The 12267-nt window shown below is 50.6% G+C and overlaps 1 protein-coding gene across 10 annotated transcripts in view; it reads right to left on the bottom strand.

Moving 5' to 3' along the window:
- AGBL5 (AGBL carboxypeptidase 5) overlaps positions 1-12267 on the bottom strand; it is a 39604-nt gene that overhangs the window by 26239 nt on the left and 1098 nt on the right. The window contains exon 2 of one of the 10 annotated variants that reach the window (XM_073557839.1): positions 174-271. The exons of 5 other annotated variants lie outside the window; for them this stretch is intronic. The gene's annotated coding sequence lies outside the window, so the exon portion shown is untranslated. Of the gene's footprint in view, positions 1-173; positions 272-1925; positions 1981-3777; positions 3794-4769; positions 4789-8869; positions 8889-12267 lie in introns of those variants that run through there. 4 more of the 10 variants (XM_073557844.1, XM_073557842.1, XM_073557843.1 and 1 more) reach the window with 4 other exon arrangements.

Genomic DNA, 12267 nt, shown 5'->3' with positions numbered 1-12267 from the left:
CGCATGCCCGCAAGCTTTACTCCGGGAAGCATTTTACAGCTGCATCTTTCATTCTGGCACATAAAATCTCTCTCTCTCTCTCTCCACACCGCGCTCCCTTTAAATTTACTGCACTTTTCATCTTCGGCGGATCCAACCAACTAAGCGTCCGCTGACATCTGTATGTCACATACCCAAGGCGGATCCGTTCATTTTCGTCTTTGGCGGATGTCGGCTGTCCGCCTACAACGGAAGTGTGAAACAGGCCTTCTCTGTGTCCTGAGGACTCGACCTGAGCGAGGAGAACGGGAGAGATACGGAGAGATGGAACTAAATCATCAGCATGTACAAAGTCATTGGCACCCATGGAATTGTTCCAGTAAATGAAGTATTTCTCCCAGAACATTATCACAATTCCCAGTGTTTTGTTAGTTTATTTCCTTTGTATTTATTGGAACAACACATAAAACTGAGAAAAAAAAAAAAAAAAAGGCACATTGGAAAAATTGTTCACACAATACCCCAAAAATGAGCCGGACACAATTGTTGGCACCCTCAACTTACTATTTGGTCGCCCCCTTTGGAATAAACAACTGCAATCCATCGCTTCCTATAACCATCCACAAGCTTCTTCCTCCTCTCAGTTGGAATTTTGGACGACTCTTCTTACAATCTGCTCCTGCTTTGACACTCATTGTGATCCAAAAGCCATAGGAAATCTTCAGATTTCATGAAGCCTTGCACACTGTCAAGGCTCCCGGTGCCAGAGGCAGCAAAACATCTCTGAACCTCCATCATATCTGACTGTAGGTACTGTGTTCTTTTCTTTGTAGGCCTCTTACCATTTTCAGTAAACAGCAGAATGACGTGATTTACAAAAAAATCTCCATCTTGGTCTCATATGTCCACAAGGCGCTTTCCCAGAAAGATTTTGGTTACTCATACTACAGTCTAGCCTTTTTTGTCTCTGTGTCAGCAGTGAGGTCCTCCCGGGTCTCTTCCATAGCGTTTCATTTCCTTCACATGTGGATGGATAGTTTGCACTGACACTGATACACCTTGAGCCTACAAGATGGCTTGAATTTCTTTGGACCTTGTTTGGGGCAGCTTATCTGCCATCCAGACTATCCTGTGTTGCAAAATTTCATCAATTACATCCAGGGAGATTAGCTACAGTGCCATGATTACAAAGCTCTTGATTATGATGCGATCCTTGGACGACGAAACATCAAGACCTCTGGAGATGGACTTGTAACCTTGAGATTGTTGATGTTGTTCAAAAATATTGGTTTTCAAGTCCTCAGACTGTTCTCTTCTCCTCTTTCTGTTCTCCATGCCTAGTGTGGCACACACAGACACACAATGCAAAGATTGAGTCAAATTCTCCCGTTTTTATCTGGTTTCTGGTGTGATTTTCATATTGCCCACACCTGTTACTTGTCACAAGCGAGTGTGAAAAAGCATCACAGGCTAGAAAAAAAAAAAAAAATTGTTTACCAACAATTTTGTTCACCCCATTTTTGTGATTTTGTGTGAAATTATGTCCAATTTGCCTTTTTTCTGTTTTGTTCCAATGCACACAAAGAAAATGAACTTGTGTATAAGAAAACATTGGGAATTGTGATAATGTTCTGGGAGAAATACTTCGTTTTCTGGAACAATTTCAAGGGTAACAATGCACATGACCATGTATCCCAATACACAGCACCGCACCCCTCAGTATACAGTGCATATATCAGTCCCCGGTATATAGCTCAGCTCCCCGAAACACACACTATAATACATTACACTAGCTGAAGAGCCCAGCGCCGCCCGGCCATAGTTACTAATAACGGTTAGTTATAACAAATTGTAATGAGATTATATATATATATATATATATATATATATATATATATATATATATATATATATATATATATATATACACACACACACACACCTACCTGTGGCCAAAAGTATTGACACCCCTGCAATTCTGTCAGATAATACTCAGTTTCTTCCTGAAAATGATTGCAAACACAAATTCTTTGTTATTATTATCTTCATTTAATTTGTCTTAAATGAAAAAACACAAAAAGAATTGTCCTAAAGCCAAATTGGATATAATTCCACACCAAACATAAAAAAGAGGGTGGACAAAAGTATTGGCACTGTGCGAAAAATCATGTGATGCTTCTCTAAGTTGTGTAATTAACAGCACCTGTAACTTACCTGTGGCACCTAACAGGTGTTGGCAATAACTAAATCACACTTGCAGCCAGTTGACATGGATTAAAGTTGACTCAACCTCTGTCCTGTGTCCTCGTGTGTACCACATTGAGCATGGAGAAAAGAAAGAAGACCAAAGAACTGTCTGAGGACTTGAGAAACCAAATTGTGAGGAAGCATGAGCAATCTCAAGGCTACAAGTCCATCTCCAAAGACCTGAATGTTCCTGTGTCTACCGTGCGCAGTGTCATCAAGAAGTTTAAAGCCCATGGCACTGTGGCTAACCTCCCTAGATGTGGACGGAAAAGAAAAATTGACAAGAGATTTCAACGCAAGATTGTGCGGATGTTTGATAAAGAACCTCGACTAACATCCAAACAAGTTCAAGCTGCCCTGCAGTCCGAGGGTACAACAGTGTCAACCCGTACTATCCGTCGGCGTCTGAATGAAAAGGGACTGTATGGTAGGAGACCCAGGAAGACCCCACTTCTTACCCCGAGACATAAAAAAGCCAGGCTGGAGTTTGCCAAAACTTACCTGAAAAAGCCTAAAACGTTTTGGAAGAATGTTCTCTGGTCAGATGAGACAAAAGTAGAGCTTTTTGGGCAAAGGCATCAACATAGAGTTTACAGGAGAAAAAAAGAGGCATTCAAAGAAAAGAACACGGTCCCTACAGTCAAACATGGCGGAGGTTCCCTGATGTTTTGGGGTTGCTTTGCTGCCTCTGGCACTGGACTGCTTGACCGTGTGCATGGCATTTTGAAGTCTGAAGACTACCAACAAACTTTGCAGCATAATGTAGGGCCCAGTGTGAGAAAGCTGGGTCTCCCTCAGAGGTCATGGGTCTCACAGCAGGACAATGACCCAAAACACACTTCAAAAAGCACTAGAAAATGGTTTGAGAGAAAGCACTGGAGACGTCTAAGGTGGCCAGCAATGAGTCCAGACCTGAATCCCATAGAACACCTATGGAGAGATCTAAAAATGGCAGTTTGGAGAAGGCACCCTTCAAATATCAGGGACCTGGAGCAGTTTTCCAAAGAAGAATGGTCTAAAATTCCAGCAGAGCATTGTAAGAAACTCACTGATGGTTACCGGAAGCGGTTGGTCGCAGTTATTGTGGCTAAAGGTTGTGCAACCGAGTATTAGGCTGAGGGTGCCAATACTTTTGTCTGGCCCATTTTTGGAGTTTTGTGTGAAATGATCAATGTTTTGCTTTTTTGCTTCATTCTCTTTTGTGTTTTTTCATTTAAGCCAAATTAAATGAAGATAATACGAAAGAATTTGTGATTGCAATAACTTCCAGCAAAAAACTGAGTATTATCTGACAGAATTGCTGGGGTGTCAATACTTTTGGCCACAACTGTATATATATTAGCTATCTCTCTGAGTGTAGAGCACTGTCCACTCCGCATAGCCACATTCACTATAATATCCCACATCATCCCGTCAGAGCTATTATATAGCGGTCCACTCAGTATACGGGGTATATAGCCGTCCCCTCGGTATACGGGGTATATAGCCGTCCCCTCGGTACACGGGGTATATAGCCGTCCCCTCGGTACACGGGGTATATAGCCGTCCCCTCGGTATATAGCGGTCCCCTCGGTATACGGGGTATATAGCGGTCCCCGGGGTATAGAGCCGTCCCCTCGGTACACGGGGTATAGAGCCGTCCCCTCGGTACACGGGGTATAGAGCCGTCCCCTCGGTATATAGCGGTCCCCTCGGTACACGGGGTATAGAGCCGTCCCCTCGGTACACGGGGTATAGAGCCGTCCCCTCGGTACACGGGGTATAGAGCCGTCCCCTCGGTACACGGGGTATAGAGCGTCCCCTCGGTACACGGGGTATAGAGCCGTCCCCTCGGTACACGGGGTATAGAGCCGTCCCCTCGGTACACGGGGTATAGAGCCGTCCCCTCGGTACACGGGGTATAGAGCCGTCCCCTCGGTACACGGGGTATAGAGCCGTCCCCTCGGTACACGGGGTATAGAGCCGTCCCCTCGGTACACGGGGTATAGAGCCGTCCCCTCGGTACACGGGGTATAGAGCCGTCCCCTCGGTACACGGGGTATAGAGCCGTCCCCTCGGTACACGGCCGTCCACTCGGTATACGGGGTATATGGCCGTCCCCTCGGTATACGGGGTATATAGCGGTCCCCTCGGTATACGGGGTATATAGCCGTCCTCTCGGTATATAGCCGTCCCCTCGGTATACGGGGTATATAGCCGTCCCCTCGGTATAAGAGGTATATATCCGTCCCCTCGGTATATAGCGGTCCCCTCGGTATACGGGGTATATAGCATTCCCCTCGGTATATAGCGGCCCCCTCGGTATACAGGGTATATAGCCGTCCCCTCGGTATATAGCGGTCCCCTCGGTATACGGGGTATATAGCCGTCCCCTCGGTATATAGCGGTCCCCTCGGTATACGGGGTATATAGCCGTCCCCTCGGTATACGAGGTATATAGCCGTCCCCTTGGTATATAGCGGTCCCCTCGGTATACGGGGTATATAGCATTCCCCTCGGTATATAGCGGTCCCCTCGGTATACGGGGTATATAGCCGTCCCCTCGGTATATAGCGGTCCCCTCGGTATATAGCCGTCCCCTCGGTATATAGCTGTCCCCTCGGTATACGGGGTATATAGCCGTCCCCTCAGTATACGAGGTATATAGCCGTCCCCTCGGTATATAGCGGTCCCCTCGGTATATGGCGTATATAGCGGTCCCCTCGGTATACGGGGTATATAACCGTCCCCTCGGTATACGGCGTATATAGCGGCCCCCTCAGTATATGGCGTATATAGCCGTCCCCTCCGTATACGGGGTATATAGCCGTCCCCTCCGTATACGGGGTATATAGCCGTCCCCACAGTATACGGCGTATATAGCAGTCCCCTCCGTATACGGGGTATATAGCCGTCCCCTCCGTAAACGGGGTATATAGCCGTCCCCTCCGTAAACGGGGTATATAGCCGTCCCCTCCGTATACGGGGTATATAGCCGTCCCCTCGGTATATAGCCGTCCCCTCGGTATACGAGGTATATAGCCGTGCCCTCAGTATATAGCGGTCCCCTCGGTATACGGGGTATATAGCAGTCACCTCAGTATATAGCCGTCCCCTCGGTATATAGCCGTCCCCTCAGTATACGGGGTATATAGCCGTCCCCTCAGTATATAGCGGTCACCTCGGTATACGGAGTATATAGCAGTCACCTCAGTATATAGCCGTCCCCTCGGTATACGGCGTATATAGCAGTCACCTCAGTATATAGCCGTCCCCTCGGTATATAGCCGTCTCCTCGGTATACTGCGTATATAGCAGTCCCCTCGGTATACTGGGTATATAGCCGTCCCGAGTATACGGGGTATATAGCCATCCCCTCGGTATACGGGGTATATAGCAGTCCCCTCAGTATACGGGGTATATAGCCGTCCCCTCAGTATATAGCGGTCCCCTCGGTATATGGGGTATATAGCAGTCACCTCAGTATATAGCCATCCCCTCGGTATATAGCGGTCCCCTCAGTATACGGCGTATATAGCAGTCCGCTCAGTATATAGCCGTCCCCTCGGTATACGGGGTATATAGCCATCCCCTGAGTATATAGCGGTCCCCTCGGTATACGGGGTATATAGCAGTCACCTCAGTATATAGCCGTCCCCTTGGTATATAGCGGTCCCCTCAGTATATGGCGTATATAGCGGTCCCCTCGGTATACGGCGTATATAGCCGTCCCCTCGGTAAACGGGGTATATAGCGGTCACCTCAGTATATAGCCGTCCCCTCGGTATATAGCCGTCCCCTCGGTATACGGCGTATATAGCGGTCACCTCAGTATATAGCCGTCCCCTCGGTACACGGGGTATATAGCCGTCCCCTCGGTACACGGGGTATATAGCCATCCCCTCGCTATACGGGGTATATAGCCGTCCCCTTGCTATACGGGGTATATAGCCGTCCCCTCGCTATACGGGGTATATAGCCGTCCCCTCAGTATATAGCGGACCCCTCGGTACACGGGGTATATAGCTGTCACCTCAGTATATAGCGGTCCCCTTGGTATATGGCGTATACAGCGGTCCCCTCGGTATATAGCGGTCCCCTAAGTATATGGCGTATATAGCGGTCCCTTCGGTATACGGGGTATATAGCAGTCACAACAGTATATAGCGGTCCCCTCAGTATATGGCGTATCTAGCGGCCCCCTCGGTACAAGGGGTATATAGCCGTCCCCTCGGTACACGGGGTATATAGCCGTCCCCTCGGTACACGGGGTATATAGCCGTCCCCTCGGTACACGGGGTATATAGCAGGGCTGTGGAGTCGGAGTCGGAGTCGTGGAGTCGGAGTTGGAGTCGGTATAAAATGGACCGACTCCGACTCCTAAAATATATAATAAATTGGGTACAGTAATTCAATGCAGAATGTGCTGAATATTTTTTAATAGGAGTTTGGGAAAGTTATGAAATGTCCTATAAATGGCTGTTCTATTCCTGATCTAAGGCTACATTCACACACAGCGTTTTTCCTGTGTTTTTTGAGGATACGTTTTTCCGCTGCAAAAGCAGATCAGCTTTTTAAAAAACTGCATCACCTGAAAGGTTTTTGAGCTCATAGATAATGTTTTCAATAGCAAAAGCAGATTAGAAATCTGCTGTATCTATCCATTTATCCATATCTGTCTATCCATATCGTATCTGTACCAAAAAGAATGAAAACCGGGTAGTACACCAATATATATTCTGTTCTATCTAAATATCTTGATTATTGGATCATAAAAATGATTAAATGTCTGAGGTTCACATTGTACTACAATACATTTTTCACTTAAATATAAGCAATATGTGTGGGAGTCGGAGTCGGAGTCGGTGTAAGAGAAATTGAGGAGTCGGAGTCGCAGGTTTGGCTTACCGACTCCACAGCCCTGGTATATAGCCGTCCCCTCGGTACACGGGGTATATAGCCGTCCCCTCGGTACACGGGGTATATAGCCGTCCCCTCGGTACACGGGGTATATAGCCGTCCCCTCGGTACACGGGGTATATAGCAGTCACCTCAGTATATAGCCGCCCCCTCGGTACACGGGGTATATAGCCGTCCCCTCGGTACACGGGGTATATAGCAGTCCCCTCGGTACACGGGGTATATAGCAGTCCCCTCGGTATATAGCCGTCCCCTCGGTACACGGGGTATATAGCCGTCCCCTGGGTATATAGCCGTCCCCTCGGTATATAGCCGTCCCCTCGGTATATAGCCGTCCCCTCGGTATATAGCCGTCCCCTCGGTATATAGCCGTCCCCTCGGTATATAGCCGTCCCCTCGGTACACGGGGTATATAGCCGTCCCCTCGGTATATGACGTATATAGCAGTCCCCTTGGTATATAGCCGTCCCCTCTGTATACGGGGTATATAGCCGTCCCCTCGGTATACGGGGTATATAGCCGTCCCCTCGGTATACGGGGTATATAGCCTTCCCCTCGGTATACATAGCCGTCCCCTCAGTATACGGGGTATATAGCCGTCCCCTCGGTATATAGCCGTCCCCTCGGTATATAGCCGTCCCCTCGGTATACGGGGTATATAGCCGTCCCCTCGGTATACGGGGTATATAGCCGTCCCCTCGGTATACATAGCCGTCCCCTCAGTATACGGGGTATATAGCAGTCTCCTCGGTATATAGCCGTCCCCTCGGTATATAGCCGTCCCCTCGGTATACGGGGTATATAGCCGTCCCCTCGGTATATAGCCGTCCCCTCGGTATATAGCCGTCCCCTCGGTATACGGGGTATATAGCCGTCCTCTCGGTATACGGGGTATATAGCCGTCCCCTCGGTATATAGCCGTCCCCTCGGTATATAGCCGTCCCCTCGGTATATAGCCGTCCCCTCGGTACACGGGGTATATAGCCGTCCCCTCGGTACACGGGGTATATAGCCGTCCCCTCGGTATATAGCCGTCCCCTCGGTATACGGGGTATATAGCAGTCTCCTCAGTATATAGCGGTCCCCTCATTATACAGCGGTCACCTCAGTATACGGCGTATATAGCAGTCACCTCAGTATATAGCCGTCCCCTCGGTGTACGGGGTATATAGCTGTCCCCTCGGTATATAGCGGTCACCTCGGTATACGGGGTATATAGCAGTCTCCTCGGTATATAGCGGTCCCCTCAGTATATAGCGGTCACCTCGGTATACGGGGTATATAGCCGTCCCCTCGGTATATAGCGGTCACCTCGGTATACGGGGTATATAGCCGTCCCCTCGGTACACGGGGTATATAGCCATCCCCTCGGTATATAGCCGTCCCCTCGGTATACGGGGTATATAGCAGTCTCCTCAGTATATAGCGGTCCCCTCATTATACAGCGGTCACCTCAGTATACAGGGTATATAGCAGTCACCTCAGTATATAGCTGTCCCCTCGGTATATAGCGGTCACCTCGGTATACGGGGTATATAGCGGTACCCTCGGTATATAGTGGTCACCTCAGTATATAGCTGTCCCCTCAGTATATAGCGGTCACCTCAGTATACGGGGTATATAGCAGTCACCTCAGTATATAGCGGTCACCTCGGTATACGGGGTATATAGCGGTCACCTCGGTATATAGCGGTCACCTCGGTATATAGCCGTCCCCTCGGTATACGGGGTATATAGCGGTCACCTCGGTATATAGCGGTCCCCTCGGTATACGGGGTATATAGCGGTCACCTCGGTATATAGCGGTCACCTCGGTATACGGGGTATATAGCGGTCACCTCGGTATATAGCCGTCCCCTCGGTATACGAGGTATATAGCGGTCACCTCGGTATATAGCGGTCACCTCGGTATATAGCCGTCCCCTCGGTATACGGGTATATAGCGGTCACCTCGGTATATAGCCGTCCCCTCGGTACACGGGGTATATAGCCGTCCCCTGGGTATATAGCCGTCCCCTGGGTATATAGCCGTCCCCTCGGCACACGGGGTACATAGCCGTCCCCTCGGTACACGGGGTACATAGCCGTCCCCTCGGTATATAGCCGTCCCCTCGGTATACGGGGTATATAGCAGTCTCCTCAGTATATAGCGGTCCCCTCAGTATACAGCGGTCACCTCAGTATACGGCGTATATAGCAGTCACCTCAGTATATAGCCGTCCCCTCGGTATACGGGGTATATAGCGGTCACCTCGGTATACGGGGTATATAGCGGTCACCTCGGTATATAGCCGTCCCCTCGGTATACGGGGTATATAGCGGTCCCCTCGGTATACGGGGTATATAGCGGTCCCCTCGGTATACGGGGTATATAGCGGTCCCCTCGGTATACGGGGTATATAGCGGTCCCCTCGGTATACGGGGTATATAGCAGTCACCTCGGTATATAGCCGTCCCCTCGGTATACGGGGTATATAGCGGTCACCTCGGTATATAGCCGTCCCCTCGGTATATAGCCGTCCCCTCGGTATATAGCCGTCCCCTCGGTATATAGCCGTCCCCTCGGTATACGGGGTATATAGCGGTCCCCTCGGTATATAGCCGTCCCCTCGGTATACGGGGTATATAGCGGTCCCCTCGGTATACGGGGTATATAGCCGTCCCCTCGGTATATAGCCGTCCCCTCGGTATATAGCCGTCCCCTCGGTATACGGGGTATATAGCCGTCCCCTCGGTATATAGCCGTCCCCTCGGTATATAGCCGTCCCCTCGGTATATAGCCGTCCCCTCGGTATACGGGGTATATAGCCGTCCCCTCGGTATACGGGGTATATAGCGGTCCCCTCGGTATATAGCCGTCCCCTCGGTATACGGGGTATATAGCGGTCACCTCGGTATATAGCCGTCCCCTCGGTATATAGCCGTCCCCTCGGTACACGGGGTATATAGCCGTCCCCTCGGTACACGGGGTATATAGCGGTCACCTCAGTATACGGCGTATATAGCAGTCACCTCAGTATATAGCCGTCCCCTCGGTATACGGGGTATATAGCAGTCACCTCGGTATATAGCGGTCACCTCGGTATACGGGGTATATAGCGGTCCCCTCAGTATATAGCGGTCACCTCAGTATATAGCGGTCACCTCAGTATACGGGGTATATAGCGGTCCCCTCAGTATATAGCCGTCCCCTCAGTATATAGCCGTCCCCTCGGTATATAGCCGTCCCCTCGGTATATAGCCGTCCCCTCGGTATATAGCCGTCCCCTCGGTATATAGCCGTCCCCTCGGTATATAGCCGTCCCCTCGGTATACGGGGTATATAGCAGTCACCTCAGTATATAGCCATCCCCTCGGTATATAGCCGTCCCCTCAGTATATAGCCGTCCCCTCAGTATATAGCCGTCCCCTCAGTATATAGCCGTCCCCTCAGTATATAGCCGTCCCCTCAGTATACGGGGTATATAGCAGTCACCTCGGTATATAGCGGTCCCCTCGGTATACGGGGTATATAGCGGTCACCTCGGTATACGGGGTATATAGCGGTCCCCTCAGTATATAGCGGTCACCTCAGTATATAGCCGTCCCCTCGGTATATAGCGGTCACCTCGGTATATAGCCGTCCCCTCGGTATATAGCGGTCACCTCAGTATATAGCGGTCACCTCGGTATATAGCCGTCCCCTCGGTATATAGCCGTCCCCTCGGTATATAGCCGTCCCCTCGGTATATAGCCGTCCCCTCGGTATATAGCCGTCCCCTCGGTATACGGGGTATATAGCCGTCCCCTCGGTATATAGCCGTCCCCTCAGTATATAGCCGTCCCCTCAGTATATAGCCGTCCCCTCGGTATATAGCCGTCCCCTCGGTATATAGCCGTCCCCTCGGTATATAGCCGTCCCCTCGGTATACGGGGTATATAGCCGTCCCCTCGGTATATAGCCGTCCCCTCGGTATATAGCCGTCACCTCGGTATATAGCCGTCCCCTCGGTATATAGCCGTCCCCTCGGTATATAGCGGTCACCTCGGTATATAGCCGTCCCCTCGGTATATAGCCGTCCCCTCGGTATATAGCCGTCCCCTCGGTATATAGCCGTCCCCTCGGTATATAGCCGTCCCCTCGGTATACGGGGTATATAGCCGTCCCCTCGGTATATAGCCGTCCCCTCGGTATATAGCCGTCCCCTCGGTATATAGCCGTCCCCTCGGTATATAGCCGTCCCCTCGGTATATAGCCGTCCCCTCGGTATACGGGGTATATAGCCGTCCCCTCGGTATATAGCCGTCCCCTCGGTATACGGGGTATATAGCGGTCCCCTCGGTATATAGCCGTCCCCTCGGTATATAGCGGTCACCTCGGTATACGGGGTATATAGCCGTCCCCTCGGTATATAGCCGTCCCCTCGGTATATAGCCGTCCCCTCGGTATACGGGGTATATAGCCGTCCCCTCGGTATATAGCCGTCCCCTCGGTATATAGCGGTCACCTCGGTATATAGCCGTCCCCTCGGTATATAGCCGTCCCCTCGGTATATAGCCGTCCCCTCGGTATATAGCGGTCACCTCGGTATATAGCGGTCCCCTCAGTATATAGCCGTCCCCTCGGTATATAGCCGTCCCCTCGGTATATAGCGGTCACCTCGGTATATAGCGGTCACCTCGGTATATAGCGGTCCCCTCAGTATATAGCCGTCCCCTCGGTATATAGCCGTCCCCTCGGTATATAGCCGTCCCCTCGGTATATAGCCGTCCCCTCGGTATAAAGCGGTCCCCTCGGTATATAGCGGTCCCCTCGGTATATAGCCGTCCCCTCGGTATATAGCCGTCCCCTCGGTATATAGCCGTCCCCTCGGTATATAGCCGTCCCCTCGGTATATAGCGGTCACCTCGGTATATAGCCGTCCCCTCGGTATATAGCCGTCCCCTCGGTATATAGCCGTCCCCTCGGTATACGGGGTATATAGCCGTCCCCTCGGTATATAGCCGTCCCCTCGGTATATAGCGGTCACCTCGGTATATAGCCGTCCCCTCGGTATATAGCCGTCCCCTCGGTATATAGCCGTCCCCTCGGTATATAGCGGTCACCTCGGTATATAGCGGTCCCCTCAGTATATAGCCGTCCCCTCGGTATATAGCCGTCCC

The sequence above is a fragment of the Dendrobates tinctorius genome, unplaced genomic scaffold, assembly GCF_039654945.1.
Source record: "Dendrobates tinctorius isolate UK_male_01 unplaced genomic scaffold, ASM3965494v1 ptg000251l, whole genome shotgun sequence".
Lineage (NCBI taxonomy): Eukaryota > Metazoa > Chordata > Amphibia > Anura > Dendrobatidae > Dendrobates > Dendrobates tinctorius.
The sequence above is the reverse complement of the archived record's forward strand: the minus strand, read 5'-3'. Positions and strand labels throughout refer to the sequence as shown.